This window comes from Stenella coeruleoalba (genome assembly GCF_951394435.1).
Source record: "Stenella coeruleoalba genome assembly, contig: scaffold_28, whole genome shotgun sequence".
Classification (NCBI taxonomy): domain Eukaryota; kingdom Metazoa; phylum Chordata; class Mammalia; order Artiodactyla; family Delphinidae; genus Stenella; species Stenella coeruleoalba.
In genome coordinates, this window is record NW_027645921.1 from 2860214 (window position 1) to 2877624 (window position 17411).

Genomic DNA, 17411 nt, shown 5'->3' on the forward strand with positions numbered 1-17411 from the left:
CAGAAAGGCAGGACAGGCCATGGAGAACTGGGAGCCTTGTTATGCTGATGGGCGGGATGTAAATTGCCAACAACCACTCTGGAGAAGTGTATGGTGTTTCCTGAAACATCTAAAAAACAAAGCAACAGAACCTAGGGCACTTCCACTTATGGTCCTATAGCTTAGGGAAATTAAAATCAAAAAGACACAGCCACCCCAAAGTTTGGAACGGCTCTGTTTACAAGAACCTCGTTTACAGTACAAGTTCAACATCGCAGAAAGTGAAAAATGGATAAAGAACTTGTGGTATTTAGTTACAAAGCAATATCACTCAGCAATGAAATCTGTGTCATCAGGCCCTTAGCAGCACAATGAGTGGATTCAGGTATGATGATTCTAACTGAAATAAGTCACACAGAAAAAGAAACATCATAAGATATCAGTAATACACGGAATGTAAACTTGGCTACACAGGAACTGAATTACAGAACAGAACAGGGTCTCAAATTTAGAAAACCAACTTATTCTTGCTTAAGGGTAAAGGTGAGATGCGGTGCTGCATAAAACCAGAGATTGAAATGAGCACAGATAAAGTTCCTTAAGCCAAATATGGAATAGACAAGAGCTACTCCTTGCTCAATGAAATGGACTCAACACCCCATATTAAACGCCTAAGAATGTACCTGACTAGTAAGTATCTTAAAACCTATGGATTGCTATGTCTCTGAAAGAGAATCAAGCATGTGTACAGGGGCATAAACGCAGCAGTGATAGGATTGGAGAGGTTCGGTGAGCAAATGAAGACCCTTTGAAGTCATATTGCATGGTACCCATTCCACGGGTTTCAACTACCCAGGTTTAAGGTATTCTTCCTTCAGCTAAAACATGCATGTGGAACCTAGAGTATGATCAACCATGTGATCGGGAGACGTGTTCAAATATGTCTCAGTTTTCCTCCCCTGGTACTCGGGTGCAACATTCCAGACGCTTTACTAACACTCTCCCGACTTGGAGAGTCAGTCCCTTTAACCTCCTGTTTGGCCCAGTTTGCAATTTCTGCGGAAGATGAACAGGAATAGCGAGAACCAATGAGAGGCTAGCTGGAGGTGTCTGGACGGGCAAATTTAACTCTCATTTCCCACCAGGAAGAGGAATTAACCAAAGGCTCAGCATGCCGTGCCGGAACCAGATTAGGGCCTGAAGCCATCCTGCGGTGTTGCGGCCAGCTCAAAAGAAAGCGAGTTGAAGAAAGGAGCTCAGGGGCACTGTAATTCACAAACCTGCAGAGTTATAAATGACAGCTATCGTCCAAAAATAGACTGAAGTAAGGCTGCCAAGAAGACTTGAAAGCGGGGCAGAATTGCAGGAAACCGATTTCAGGAGGTAGACTGGAATTGCATTGAAAGCATAGGAAAAGAGGCAGAACGTCCACAATGATGCACTTGGCCAAAAAGTGCGTATGCGTTTTTTCCTGAATATATTCAGGAAAAAACGCATACGCCCTTTTTGGCCAACCAAGCAAGCTTGCAAAGGAAATCTGCACTACAATGAAGTCTCACTTCCCCCCGGTCAAAAGGGCCATCTGAAAAAAGTGTAAAATCCAGAAAGGCAGGACAGGCCATGGAGAACTGGGAGCCTTGTTATGCTGACGGGCGGGATGTAAATTGCCAACAACCACTCGGGAGAAGTGTATGGTGTTTCCTGAAACATCTAAAAAACAAAGCAACAGAACCTAGGGCACTTCCACTTATGGTCCTATAGCTTAGGGAAATTAAAATCAAAAAGACACAGCCACCCCAAAGTTTGGAACGGCTCTGTTTACAAGAACGTCGTTTACAGTACAAGTTCAACATCGCAGAAAGTGAAAAATGGATAAAGAAGTTGTGGTATTTACTTACAAAGCAATATCACTCAGCAATGAAATCTGTGTCATCAGGCCCTTAGCAGCACAATGAGTTGATTCAGGTATGATGATTCTAACTGAAATAAGTCACACAGAAAAAGAAACATCATAAGATATCAGTAATACACGGAATGTAAACTTGGCTACACAGGAACTGAATTACAGAACAGAACAGGGTCTCAAATTTAGAAAACCAACTTATGCTTGCTTAAGGGTAAAGGTGAGTTGGGGTGCTGCATAAAACCAGAGATTGAAATGAGCACAGATAAAGTTCCTTAAGCCAAATATGGAATAGACAAGAGCTACTCCTTGCTCAATGAAATGGACTCAACACCCCATATTAAACGCCTAAGAATGTACCTGACTAGTAAGTATCTTAAAACCTATGGATTGCTATGTCTCCGAAAGAGAATCAAGCATGTGTACAGGGGCATAAACGCAGCAGTGATAGGATTGGAGAGGTTCGGTGAGCAAATGAAGACCCTTTGAAGTCATATTGCATGGTACCCATTCCACGGGTTTCAACTACCCAGGTTTAAGGTATTCTTCCTTCAGCTAAAACATGCATGTGGAACCTAGAGTATGATCAACCATGTGATCGGGAGACGTGTTCAAATATGTCTCAGATTTCGTACCCTGGTACTCGGGTGCAACATTCCAGACACTTTACTAACACTCTCCCAACTTGGAGAGTCAGTCCCTTTAACCTCCTGTTTGGCCCAGTTTGCAATTTCTGCAGAAGATGAACAGGAATAGCGAGAACCAATGAGAGGCTAGCTGGAGGTGTATGGACGGGCAAATTTAACTCTCATTTTCCACCAGGAAGAGGAATTAACCAAAGGCTCAGCGTGTCCTGCCGGAACCAGATTAGGGCCTGAAGCCCTCCTGTGGTGTTGCGGCCAGGTCACAAGAAAGCAAGTTGAAGAAAGGAGCTCAGGGGCACAGTAATTCACAAACCTGCAGAGTTATAAATGACAGCTATCGTCCAAAAATAGACTGAAGTAAGGCTGCCAAGAGGACTTAAAAGCGGGGCAGAATGGCAGGAAACCGATTTCAGGAGGTAGACTGGAATTGCATTGAAAGCATAGGAAAAGAGGCAGAACGTCCACAATGATGCACTTGGCCAAAAAGGGCGTATGCGTTTTTTCCTGAATATATTCAGGAAAAAACGCATACGCCCTTTTTGGCCAACCAAGCAAGCTTGCAAAGGAAATCTGCACTACAATGAAGTCTCACTTCCCCCCAGTCAAAAGGGCCATCTGAAAAAAGTGTAAAATCCAGAAAGGCAGGACAGGCCATGGAGAACTGGGAGCCTTGTTATGCTGATGGGCGGGATGTAAATTGCCAACAACCACTCGGGAGATGTGTATGGTGTTTCCTGAAACATCTAAAAAACAAAGCAACAGAACCTAGGGCACTTCAACTTATGGTCCTATAGCTTAGGGAAATTAAAATAAAAAAGACACAGCCACCCCAAAGTTTGGAACGGCTCTGTTTACAAGAACCTCGTTTACAGTACAAATTCAACATCGCAGAAAGTGAAAAATGGATAAAGAACTTGTGGTATTTACTTACAAAGCAATATCACTCAGCAATGAAATCTGTGTCATCAGGCCCTTAGCAGCACAATGAGTGGATTCATGTATGATGATTCTAACTGAAATAAGTCACACAGAAAAAGAAACATCATAAGATATCAGTAATACACGGAATGTAAACTTGGCTACACAGGAACTGAATTACAGAACAGAACAGGGTCTCAAATTTAGAAAACCAACTTATGCTTGCTTAAGGGGAAAGGTGAGTTGTGCTGCTGCATAAAACCAGAGATTGAAATGAGCACAGATAAAGTTCCTTAAGTCAAATATGGAATAGACAAGAGCTACTCCTTGCTCAACGAAATGGACTCAACACCGCATATTAAACGCCTAAGAATGTACCTGACTAGTAAGTATCGTAAAACCTATGGATTGCTATGTCTCCGAAAGAGAATCAAGCATGTGTACAGGGGCATAATGCAGCAGTGATAGGATTGGAGAGGTTCGTTGAGCAAATGAAGTCCCTTTGAAGTCATATTGCATGGTACCCATTACACGGGTGTTAACTCTCCAGGTTTAACGTATTCTTCCTTCAGCTAAAACATGCATGTGGAACCTAGAGTATGATCAACCATGTGATCGGGAGACGTGTTCAAATATGTCTCAGTTTTCATACCCTGGTACTCGGGTGCAACATTCCAGACGCTTTACTAACACTCTCCCGACTTGGAGAGTCAGCGCCTTTAACCTCCTGTTTGGCCCAGTTTGCAATTTCTGCGGAAGATGAACAGGAATAGCGAGAACCAATGAGAGGCTAGCTGGAGGTGTCTGGACGGGCAAATTTAACTCTCATTTCCCACCAGGAAGAGGAAATAACCAAAGGCTCAGCGTGCCGTGCCGGAACCAGATTAGGGCCTGAAGCCATCCTGCGGTGTTGCGGCCAGCTCAAAAGAAAGCGAGTTGAAGAAAGGAGCTCAGGGGCACTGTAATTCACAAACCTGCAGAGTTATAAATGACAGCTATCGTCCAAAAATAGACTGAAGTAAGGCTGCCAAGAGGACTTGAAAGCGGGGCAGAATTGCAGGAAACCGATTTCAGGAGGTAGACTGGAATTGCATTGAAAGCATAGGAAAAGAGGCAGAACGTCCACAATGATGCACTTGGCCAAAAAGGGCGTATGCGTTTCTTCTGAATATATTCAGGAAAAAACGCATACGCCCTTTTTGGCCAACCAAGCAAGCTTGCAAAGGAAATCTGCACTACAATGAAGTCTCACTTCCCCCCAGTCAAAAGGGCCATCTGAAAAAAGTGTAAAATCCAGAAAGGCAGGACAGGCCATGGAGAACTGGGAGCCTTGTTATGCTGATGGGCGGGATGTAAATTGCCAACAACCACTCGGGAGAAGTGTATGGTGTTTCCTGAAACATCTAAAAAACAAAGCAACAGAACCTAGGGCACTTCCACTTATGGTCCTATAGCTTAGGGAAATTAAAATCAAAAAGACACAGCCACCCCAAAGTTTGGAACGTCTCTGTTTAAAAGAACCTCGTTTACAGTACAAGTTCAACATCGCAGAAAGTGAAAAATGGATAAAGAACTTGTGGTATTTACTTACAAAGCAATATCACTCAGCAATGAAATCTGTGTCATCAGGCCCTTAGCAGCACAATGAGTGGATTCAGGTATGATGATTCTAACTGAAATAAGTCACACAGAAAAAGAAACATCATAAGATATCAGTAATACACGGAATGTAAACTTGGCTACACAGGAACTGAATTACAGAACAGAACAGGGTCTCAAATTTAGAAAACCAACTTATTCTTGCTTAAGGGGAAAGGTGAGTTGGGGTGCTGCATAAAACCAGAGATTGAAATGAGCACAGATAAAGTTCCTTAAGCCAAATATGGAATAGACAAGAGCTACTCCTTGCTCAACGAAATGGACTCAACACCGCATATTAAACGCCTAAGAATGTACCTGACTAGTAAGTATCTTAAAACCTATGGATTGCTATGTCTCCGAAAGAGAATCAAGCGTGTGTACAGGGGCATAAACGCAGCAGTGATAGGATTGGAGAGGTTCGGTGAGCAAATGAAGACCCTTTGAAGTCATATTGCATGGTACCCATTACACGGGTCTCAACTCTCCAGGTTTAAGGTATTCTTCCTTCAGCTAAAACATGCATGTGGAACCCAAGTATGATCAACCATGTGAACGGGAGACGTGTTCAAATATGTCTCAGTTTTCCTCCCCTGGTACTCGGGTGCGACATTCCAGACGCTTTACTAACACTCTCCGCACTTGGAGAGTCAGCGCCTTTAACCTCCTGTTTGGCCCAGTTTGCAATTTCTTCGGAAGATGAACAGGAATAGCGAGAACCAATGAGAGGCTAGCTGGAGGTGTCTGGACGGGCAAATTTAACTCTCATTTCCCACCAGGAAGAGGAAATAACCAAAGGCTCAGCGTGCCATGCCGGAACCAGATTAGGGCCTGAAGCCATCCGGCGGTGTTGCGGCCAGGTCACAAGAAAGCAAGTTGAAGAAAGGAGCTCAGGGGCACTGTAATGCACAAACCTGCAGAGTTATAAATGACAGCTATCGTCCAAAAATAGACTGAAGTAAGGCTGCCAAGAGGACTTGAAAGCGGGGCAGAATTGCAGGAAACCGATTTCAGGAGGTAGACTGGAATTGCATTGAAAGCATAGGAAAAGAGGCAGAACGTCCACAATGATGCACTTGGCCAAAAAGGGCGTATGCGTTTTTTCCTGAATATATTCAGGAAAAAACGCATACGCCCTTTTTGGCCAACCAAGCAAGCTTGCAAAGGAAATCTGTACTACAATGAAGTCTCACTTCCCCCCGGTCAAAAGGGCCATCTGAAAAAAGTGTAAAATCCAGAAAGGCAACAGGCCATTGAGAACTGGGAGCCTTGTTATGCTGATGGGCGGGATGTAAATTGTCAACAACCACTCGGGAGAAGTGTATGGTGTTTCCTGAAACATCTAAAAAACAAAGCAACAGAGCCTAGGGCACTTCCACTTATGGTCCTATAGCTTAGGGAAATTAAAATCAAAAAGACACAGCCACCCCAAAGTTTGGAACGGCTCTGTTTACAAGAACCTCGTTTACAGTACAAGTTCAACATCGCAGAAAGTGAAAAATGGATAAAGAAGTTGTGGTATTCACTTACAAAGCAATATCACTCAGCAATGAAATCTATGTCATCAGGCCCTTAGCATCACAATGAGTGGATTCAGGTATGATGATTCTAACTGAAATAAGTCACACAGAAAAAGAAACATCATAAGATATCAGTAATACACGGAATGTAAACTTGGCTACACAGGAACTGAATTACAGAACAGAACAGGGTCTCAAATTTAGAAAACCAACTTATGCTTGCTTAAGGGTAAAGGTGAGTTGGGGTGCTGCATAAAACCAGAGATTGAAATGAGCACAGATAAAGTTCCTTAAGCCAAATATGGAATAGACAAGAGCTACTCCTTGCTCAACGAAATGGACTCAACACCGCATATTAAACGCCTAAGAATGTACCTGACTAGTAAGTATCTTAAAACCTATGGATTGCTATGTCTCCGAAAGAGAATCAAGCATGTGTACAGGGGCATAAACGCAGCAGTGATAGGATTGGAGAGGTTCGGTGAGCAAATGAAGACCCTTTGAAGTCATATTGCATGGTACCCATTCCACGGGTTTCAACTACCCAGGTTTTAGGTATTCTTCCTTCAGCTAAAACATGCATGTGGAACCCAAGTATGATCAACCATGTGAACGGGAGACGTGTTCAAATATGTCTCAGTTTTCCTCCCCTGGTACTCGGGTGCAACATTCCAGACGCTTTACTAACACTCTCCCCACTTGGAGAGTCAGCGCCTTTAACCTCCTGTTTGGCCCAGTTTGCAATTTCTGCGGAAGATGAACAGGAATAGCGAGAACCAATGAGAGGCTAGCTGGAGGTGTCTGGACGGGCAAATTTAACTCTCATTTCCCACCAGGAAGAGGAAACAACCAAAGGCTCAGCGTGCCGTGCCGGAACCAGATTAGGGCCTGAAGCCATCCTGCGGTGTTGCGGCCAGCTCAAAAGAAAGCGAGTTGAAGAAAGGAGCTCAGGGGCACTGTAATTCACAAACCTGCAGAGTTATAAATGACAGCTATCATCCAAAAATAGACTGAAGTAAGGCTGCCAAGAGGACTTGAAAGCGGGGCAGAATTGCAGGAAACCGATTTCAGGAGGTAGACTGGAATTGCATTGAAAGCATAGGAAAAGAGGCAGAACGTCCACAATGATGCACTTGGCCAAAAAGGGCGTATGCGTTTTTTCCTGAATATATTCAGGAAAAAACGCATACGCCCTTTTTGGCCAACCAAGCAAGCTTGCAAAGGAAATCTGCACTACAATGAAGTCTCACTTCCCCCCGGTCAAAAGGGCCATCTGAAAAAAGTGTAAAATCCAGAAAGGCAGGACAGGCCATGGAGAACTGGGAGCCTTGTTATGCTGATGGGCGGGATGTAAATTGCCAACAACCACTCGGGAGAAGTGTATGGTGTTTCCTGAAACATCTAAAAAACAAAGCAACAGAACCTAGGGCACTTCCACTTATGGTCCTATAGCTTAGGGAAATTAAAATCAAAAAGACACAGCCACCCCAAAGTTTGGAACGGCTCTGTTTACAAGAACCTCGTTTACAGTACAAGTTCAACATCGCAGAAAGTGAAAAATGGATAAAGAAGTTGTGGTATTTACTTACAAAGCAATATCACTCAGCAATGAAATCTGTGTCATCAGGCCCGTAGCAGCACAATGAGTGGATTCAGGTATGATGATTCTAACTGTAATAAGTCACACAGAAAAAGAAACATCATAAGATATCAGTAATACACGGAATGTAAACTTGGCTACACAGGAACTGAATTACAGAACAGAACAGGGTCTCAAATTTAGAAAACCAACTTATGCTTGCTTAAGGGGAAAGGTGAGTTGGGGTGCTGCATAAAACCAGAGATTGAAATGAACACAGATAAAGTTCCTTAAGCCAAATATGGAATAGACAAGAGCTACTCCTTGCTCAACGAAATGGACTCAACACCGCATATTAAACGCCTAAGAACGTACCTGACTAGTAAGTATCTTAAAACCTATGGATTGCTATGTCTCCGAAAGAGAATCAAGCGTGTGTACAGGGGCATAAACGCAGCAGTGATAGGATTGGAGATGTTCGGTGAGCAAATGAAGACCCTTTGAAGTCATATTGCATGGTACCCATTCCACGGGTTTCAGATACCCAGGTTTAAGGTATTCTTCCTTCAGCTAAAACATGCATGTGGAACCTAGAGTATGATCAACCATGTGATCGGGAGACGTGTTCAAATATGTCTCAGTTTTCCTCCCCTGGTACTCGGGTGCAACATTCCAGACGCTTTACTAACACTCTCCCGACTTGGAGAGTCAGTCCCTTTAACCTACTGTTTGGCCCAGTTTGCAATTTCTGCGGAAGATGAACAGGAATAGCGAGAACCAATGAGAGACTAGCTGGAGGTGTCTGGACGGGCAAATTTAACTCTCATTTCCCACCAGGAAGAGGAATTAACCAAAGGCTCAGCGTGCCGTGCCAGAACCAGATTAGGGCCTGAAGCCATCCTGCGGTGTTGCGGCCAGGTCACAAGAAAGCGAGTTGAAGAAAGGAGCTCAGGGGCACTGTAATTCACAAACCTGCAGAGTTATAAATGACAGCTATCGTCCAAAAATAGACTGAAGTAAGGCTGCCAAGAGGACTTGAAGTCGGGGCAGAATTGCAGGAAACCGATTTCAGGAGGTTGACTGGAATTGCATTGAAAGCATAGGAAAAGAGGCAGAACGTCCACAATGATGCACTTGGCCAAAAAGGGCGTATGCGTTTTTTCCTGAATATATTCAGGAAAAAACGCATACGCCCTTTTTGGCCAACCAAGCAAGCTTGCAAAGGAAATCTGCACTACAATGAAGTCTCACTTCCCCCCGGTCAAAAGGGCCATCTGAAAAAAGTGTAAAATCCAGAAAGGCAGGACAGGCCATGGAGAACTGGGAGCCTTGTTATGCTGATGGGCGGGATGTAAATTGCCAACAACCACTCGGGAGAAGTGTATGGTGTTTCCTGAAACATCTAAAAAACAAAGCAACAGAGCCTAGGGCACTTCCACTTATGGTCCTATAGCTTAGGGAAATTAAAATCAAAAAGACACAGCCACCCCAAAGTTTGGGACGCCTCCGTTTACAAGAACCTCGTTTACCATACAAGTTCAATATCACAGAAAGTGAAAAATGGATAAAGAACTTGTGGTACTTACGTACAATGCAGTATCACTCAGCAATGAAATCTATGTCATCAGGCCCTTAGCAGCATAATGAGTGGATTCAGGTACGATGATTCTAACTGAAATAAGTCACACAGAAAAAGAAACATCATAAGATATCACTAATACACGGAATGTAAACTTGGCTACACAGGAACTGCATTCCAAAACAGAACAGGGTCTCAAATTTAGAAAACCAACTTATGCTTGCTTAAGGGGAAAGGTGAGTTGGGGTGCTGCATAAAACCAGAGATTGAAATGAGCACAGATAAAGTTCCTTAAGCCAAATATGGAATAGACAAGAGCTACTCCTTGCTCAACGAAATGGACTCAACACCCCATATTAAACGCCTAAGAATGTACCTGACTAGTAAGTATCTTAAAACCTATGGATTGCTATGTCTCCGAAAGAGAATCAAGCGTGTGTACAGGGGCATAAACGCAGCAGTGATAGGATTGGAGAGGTTCGGTGAGCAAATGAAGACCCTTTGAAGTCATATTGCATGGTACCCATTACACGGGTCTCAACTCTCCAGGTTTAAGGTATTCTTCCTTCAGCTAAAACATGCATGTGGAACCCAAGTATGATCAACCATGTGAACGGGAGACGTGTTCAAATATGTCTCAGTTTTCCTCCCCTGGTACTCGGGTGCGACATTCCAGACGCTTTACTAACACTCTCCGCACTTGGAGAGTCAGCGCCTTTAACCTCCTGTTTGGCCCAGTTTGCAATTTCTTCGGAAGATGAACAGGAATAGCGAGAACCAATGAGAGGCTAGCTGGAGGTGTCTGGACGGGCAAATTTAACTCTCATTTCCCACCAGGAAGAGGAAATAACCAAAGGCTCAGCGTGCCATGCCGGAACCAGATTAGGGCCTGAAGCCATCCGGCGGTGTTGCGGCCAGGTCACAAGAAAGCAAGTTGAAGAAAGGAGCTCAGGGGCACTGTAATGCACAAACCTGCAGAGTTATAAATGACAGCTATCGTCCAAAAATAGACTGAAGTAAGGCTGCCAAGAGGACTTGAAAGCGGGGCAGAATTGCAGGAAACCGATTTCAGGAGGTAGACTGGAATTGCATTGAAAGCATAGGAAAAGAGGCAGAACGTCCACAATGATGCACTTGGCCAAAAAGGGCGTATGCGTTTTTTCCTGAATATATTCAGGAAAAAACGCATACGCCCTTTTTGGCCAACCAAGCAAGCTTGCAAAGGAAATCTGTACTACAATGAAGTCTCACTTCCCCCCGGTCAAAAGGGCCATCTGAAAAAAGTGTAAAATCCAGAAAGGCAACAGGCCATTGAGAACTGGGAGCCTTGTTATGCTGATGGGCGGGATGTAAATTGTCAACAACCACTCGGGAGAAGTGTATGGTGTTTCCTGAAACATCTAAAAAACAAAGCAACAGAGCCTAGGGCACTTCCACTTATGGTCCTATAGCTTAGGGAAATTAAAATCAAAAAGACACAGCCACCCCAAAGTTTGGAACGGCTCTGTTTACAAGAACCTCGTTTACAGTACAAGTTCAACATCGCAGAAAGTGAAAAATGGATAAAGAAGTTGTGGTATTCACTTACAAAGCAATATCACTCAGCAATGAAATCTATGTCATCAGGCCCTTAGCATCACAATGAGTGGATTCAGGTATGATGATTCTAACTGAAATAAGTCACACAGAAAAAGAAACATCATAAGATATCAGTAATACACGGAATGTAAACTTGGCTACACAGGAACTGAATTACAGAACAGAACAGGGTCTCAAATTTAGAAAACCAACTTATGCTTGCTTAAGGGTAAAGGTGAGTTGGGGTGCTGCATAAAACCAGAGATTGAAATGAGCACAGATAAAGTTCCTTAAGCCAAATATGGAATAGACAAGAGCTACTCCTTGCTCAACGAAATGGACTCAACACCGCATATTAAACGCCTAAGAATGTACCTGACTAGTAAGTATCTTAAAACCTATGGATTGCTATGTCTCCGAAAGAGAATCAAGCATGTGTACAGGGGCATAAACGCAGCAGTGATAGGATTGGAGAGGTTCGGTGAGCAAATGAAGACCCTTTGAAGTCATATTGCATGGTACCCATTCCACGGGTTTCAACTACCCAGGTTTTAGGTATTCTTCCTTCAGCTAAAACATGCATGTGGAACCCAAGTATGATCAACCATGTGAACGGGAGACGTGTTCAAATATGTCTCAGTTTTCCTCCCCTGGTACTCGGGTGCAACATTCCAGACGCTTTACTAACACTCTCCCCACTTGGAGAGTCAGCGCCTTTAACCTCCTGTTTGGCCCAGTTTGCAATTTCTGCGGAAGATGAACAGGAATAGCGAGAACCAATGAGAGGCTAGCTGGAGGTGTCTGGACGGGCAAATTTAACTCTCATTTCCCACCAGGAAGAGGAAACAACCAAAGGCTCAGCGTGCCGTGCCGGAACCAGATTAGGGCCTGAAGCCATCCTGCGGTGTTGCGGCCAGGTCACAAGAAAGCGAGTTGAAGAAAGGAGCTCAGGGGCACTGTAATTCACAAACCTGCAGAGTTATAAATGACAGCTATCGTCCAAAAATAGACTGAAGTAAGGCTGCCAAGAGGACTTGAAAGCGGGGCAGAATTGCAGGAAACCGATTTCAGGAGGTAGACTGGAATTGCATTGAAAGCATAGGAAAAGAGGCAGAACGTCCACAATGATGCACTTGGCCAAAAAGGGCGTATGCGTTTTTTCCTGAATATATTCAGGAAAAAACGCATACGCCCTTTTTGGCCAACCAAGCAAGCTTGCAAAGGAAATCTGCACTACAATGAAGTCTCACTTCCCCCCGGTCAAAAGGGCCATCTGAAAAAAGTGTAAAATCCGGAAAGGCAGGACAGGCCATGGAGAACTGGGAGCCTTGTTATGCTGATGGGCGGGATGTAAATTGCCAACAACCACTCGGGAGAAGTGTATGGTGTTTCCTGAAACATCTAAAAAACAAAGCAACAGAACCTAGGGCACTTCCACTTATGGTCCTATAGCTTAGGGAAATTAAAATCAAAAAGACACAGCCACCCCAAAGTTTGGAACGGCTCTGTTTACAAGAACCTCGTTTACAGTACAAGTTCAACATCGCAGAAAGTGAAAAATGGATAAAGAAGTTGTGGTATTTACTTACAAAGCAATATCACTCAGCAATGAAATCTGTGTCATCAGGCCCGTAGCAGCACAATGAGTGGATTCAGGTATGATGATTCTAACTGTAATAAGTCACACAGAAAAAGAAACATCATAAGATATCAGTAATACACGGAATGTAAACTTGGCTACACAGGAACTGAATTACAGAACAGAACAGGGTCTCAAATTTAGAAAACCAACTTATGCTTGCTTAAGGGGAAAGGTGAGTTGGGGTGCTGCATAAAACCAGAGATTGAAATGAACACAGATAAAGTTCCTTAAGCCAAATATGGAATAGACAAGAGCTACTCCTTGCTCAACGAAATGGACTCAACACCGCATATTAAACGCCTAAGAATGTACCTGACTAGTAAGTATCTTAAAACCTATGGATTGCTATGTCTCCGAAAGAGAATCAAGCGTGTGTACAGGGGCATAAACGCAGCAGTGATAGGATTGGAGATGTTCGGTGAGCAAATGAAGACCCTTTGAAGTCATATTGCATGGTACCCATTCCACGGGTTTCAGATACCCAGGTTTAAGGTATTCTTCCTTCAGCTAAAACATGCATGTGGAACCTAGAGTATGATCAACCATGTGATCGGGAGACGTGTTCAAATATGTCTCAGTTTTCCTCCCCTGGTACTCGGGTGCAACATTCCAGACGCTTTACTAACACTCTCCCGACTTGGAGAGTCAGTCCCTTTAACCTACTGTTTGGCCCAGTTTGCAATTTCTGCGGAAGATGAACAGGAATAGCGAGAACCAATGAGAGACTAGCTGGAGGTGTCTGGACGGGCAAATTTAACTCTCATTTCCCACCAGGAAGAGGAATTAACCAAAGGCTCAGCGTGCCGTGCCAGAACCAGATTAGGGCCTGAAGCCATCCTGCGGTGTTGCGGCCAGGTCACAAGAAAGCGAGTTGATGAAAGGAGCTCAGGGGCACTGTAATTCACAAACCTGCAGACTTATAAATGACAGCTATCGTCCAAAAATAGACTGAAGTAAGGCTGCCAAGAGGACTTGAAAGCGGGGCAGAATTGCAGGAAACCGATTTCAGGAGGTAGACAGGAACTGCATTGAAAGCATAGGAAAAGAGGCAGAACGTCCACAATGATGCACTTGGCCAAAAAGGGCGTATGCGTTTTTTCCTGAATATATTCAGGAAAAAACGCATACGCCCTTTTTGGCCAACCAAGCAAGCTTGCAAAGGAAATCTGCACTACAATGAAGTCTCACTTCCCCCCGGTCAAAAGGGCCATCTGAAAAAAGTGTAAAATCCAGAAAGGCAAGACAGGCCATGGAGAACTGGGAGCCTTGTTATGCTGATGGGCGGGATGTAAATTGCCAACAACCACTCAGGAGAAGTGTATGGTGTTTCCTGAAACATCTAAAAAACAAAGCAACAGAACCTAGGGCACTTCCACTTATGGTCCTATAGCTTAGGGAAATTAAAATCAAAAAGACACAGCCACCCCAAAGTTTGGAACGGCTCTGTTTACAAGAACCTCGTTTACAGTACAAGTTCAACATCGCAGAAAGTGAAAAATGGATAAAGAAGTTGTGGTATTTACTTACAAAGCAATATCACTCAGCAATGAAATCTGTGTCATCAGGCCCTTAGCAGCACAATGAGTGGATTCAGGTACGATGATTCTAACTGAAATAAGTCACACAGAAAAAGAAACATCATAAGGTATCACTAATACACAGAATGTAAACTTGGCTACACAGGAACTGAATTCCAAAACAGAACAGTGTCTCAAATTTAGAAAACCAACTTATGCTTGCTTAAGGGGAAAGGTGAGTTGGGGTGCTGCATAAAACCAGAGATTGAAATGAGCACAGATAAAGTTCCTTAAGCCAAATATGGAATAGACAAGAGCTACTCCTTGCTCAACGAAATGGACTCAACACCCCATATTAAACGCCTAAGAATGTACCTGACTAGTAAGTAGCTTAAAACCTATGGATTTCTATGTCTCCAAAAGAGAATCAAGCGTGTGTACAGGGGCATAAACGCAGCAGTGATAGGATTGGGGAGGTTCAGTGAGCAAATGAAGACCCTTTGAAGTCATATTGCATGGTACCCATTACACGGGTCTCAACTCTCCAGGTTTAAGGTATTCTTCCTTCAGCTAAAACATGCATGTGGAACCCAAGTATGATCAACCATGTGAACGGGAGACGTGTTCAAATATGTCTCAGTTTTCCTCCCCTGGTACTCGGGTGCAACATTCCAGACGCTTTACTAACACTCTCCACACTTGGAGAGTCAGCGCCTTTAACCTCCTGTTTGGCCCAGTTTGCAATTTCTGCGGAAGATGAACAGGAATAGCGAGAACCAATGAGAGGCTAGCTGGAGGTGTCTGGACGGGCAAATTTAACTCTCATTTCCCACCAGGAAGAGGAAATAACCAAAGGCTCAGCGTGCCGTACCGGAACCAGATTAGGGCCTGAAGACATCCTGCGGTGTTGCGGCCAGGTCACAAGAAAGCGAGTTGAAGAAAGGAGCTCAGGGGCACTGTAATTCACAAACCTGCAGAGTTATAAATGACAGCTATCGTCCAAAAATATACTGAAGTAAGGCTGCCAAGAGGACTTGAAAGCGGGGCAGAATTGCAGGAAACCGATTTCAGGAGGTAGACTGGAATTGCATTGAAAGCATAGGAAAAGAGGCAGAACGTCCACAATGATGCACTTGGCTAAAAAGGGCGTAAGCGTTTTTTCCTGAATATATTCAGGAAAAAACGCATACGCCCTTTTTGGCCAACCAAGCAAGCTTGCAAAGGAAATCTGCACTACAATGAAGTCTCACTTCCCCCCGGTCAAAAGGGCCATCTGAAAAAAGGGTAAAATCCAGAAAGGCAGGACAGGCCATGGAGAACTGGGAGCCTTGTTATGCTGATGGGCGGGATGTAAATTGCCAACAACCACTCGGGAGAAGTGTATGGTGTTTCCTGAAACATCTAAAAAACAAAGCAACAGAGCCTAGGGCACTGCCACTTATGGTCCTATAGCTTAGGGAAATTAAAATCAAAAAGACACAGCCACCCCAAAGTTTGGAACGGCTCTGTTTACAAGAACCTCGTTTACAGTACAAGTTCAACATCGCAGAAAGTGAAAAATGGATAAAGAAGTTGTGGTATTTACTTACAAAGCCATATCACTCAGCAATGAAATCTGTGTCATCAGGCCCGTAGCAGCACAATGAGTGGATTCAGGTATGATGATTCTAACTGAAATAAGTCACACAGAAAAGAAACATCATAAGATATCAGTAATACACGGAATGTAAACTTGGCTACACAGGAACTGAATTACAGAACAGAACAGGGTCCCAAATTTAGAAAACCAACTTATGCTTGCTTAAGGGTAAAGGTGAGTTGGGGTGCTGCATAAAACCAGAGATTCAAATGAGCACAGATAAAGTTCCTTAAGTCAAATATGGAATAGACAAGAGCTACTCCTTGCTCAACGAAATGGACTCAACACCGCATATTAAACGCCTAAGAATGTACCTGACTAGTAAGTATCGGAAAACCTATGGATTGCTATGTCTCCAAAAGAGAATCAAGCATGTGTACAGGGGCATAAACGCAGCAGTGATTGGATTGGAGAGGTTCGGTGAGCAAATGAAGACCCTTTGAAGTCATATTGCATGGTACGCATTACACGGGTCTCAACTCTCCAGGTTTAAGGTATTCTTCCTTCAGCTAAAACATGCATGTGGAACCTAGAGTATGATCAACCATGTGATCGGGAGACGTGTTCAAATATGTCTCAGTTTTCCTCCCCTGGTACTCGGGTGCAACATTCCAGACGCTTTACTAACACTCTCCCCACTTGGAGAGTCAGCGCCTTTAACCTCCTGTTTGGCCCAGTTTGCAATTTCTGCGGAAGATGAACAGGAATAGCGAGAACCAATGAGAGGCTAGCTGGAGGTGTCTGGACGGGCAAATTTAACTCTCATTTCCCACCAGGAAGAGGAAATAACCAAAGGCTCAGCGTGCCGTGCCGGAACCAGATTAGGGCCTGAAGCCATCCGGCGGTGTTGCGGCCAGGTCACAAGAAAGCAAGTTGAAGAAAGGAGCTCAGGGGCACTGTAATGCACAAACCTGCAGAGTTATAAATGACAGCTATCGTCCAAAAATAGACTGAAGTAAGGCTGCCAAGAGGACTTGAAAGCGGGGCAGAATTGCAGGAAACCGATTTCAGGAGGTAGACTGGAATTGCATTGAAAGCATAGGAAAAGAGGCAGAACGTCCACAATGATGCACTTGGCCAAAAAGGGCGTATGCGTTTTTTCCTGAATATATTCAGGAAAAAACGCATACGCCCTTTTTGGCCAACCAAGCAAGCTTGCAAAGGAAATCTGTACTACAATGAAGTCTCACTTCCCCCCGGTCAAAAGGGCCATCTGAAAAAAGTGTAAAATCCAGAAAGGCAACAGGCCATTGAGAACTGGGAGCCTTGTTATGC

The 17411-nt window shown here is 43.9% G+C and overlaps 1 long non-coding RNA gene across 5 annotated transcripts in view; it reads right to left on the minus strand.

The window, feature by feature from the left end:
* Positions 1-1576: 1576 nt before the first annotated feature.
* LOC307181470 overlaps positions 1577-17411 on the minus strand; it is a 1536115-nt gene continuing 1520280 nt past the window's right edge. For 4 of the 5 annotated variants that reach the window (XR_013826859.1, XR_013826860.1, XR_013826861.1 and 1 more), the window contains one exon: positions 1577-1959. This is a non-coding gene — a long non-coding RNA (uncharacterized lncRNA). Of the gene's footprint in view, positions 1960-3473; positions 3540-17411 lie in introns of those variants that run through there. The other variant, XR_013826863.1, reaches the window with a different exon arrangement.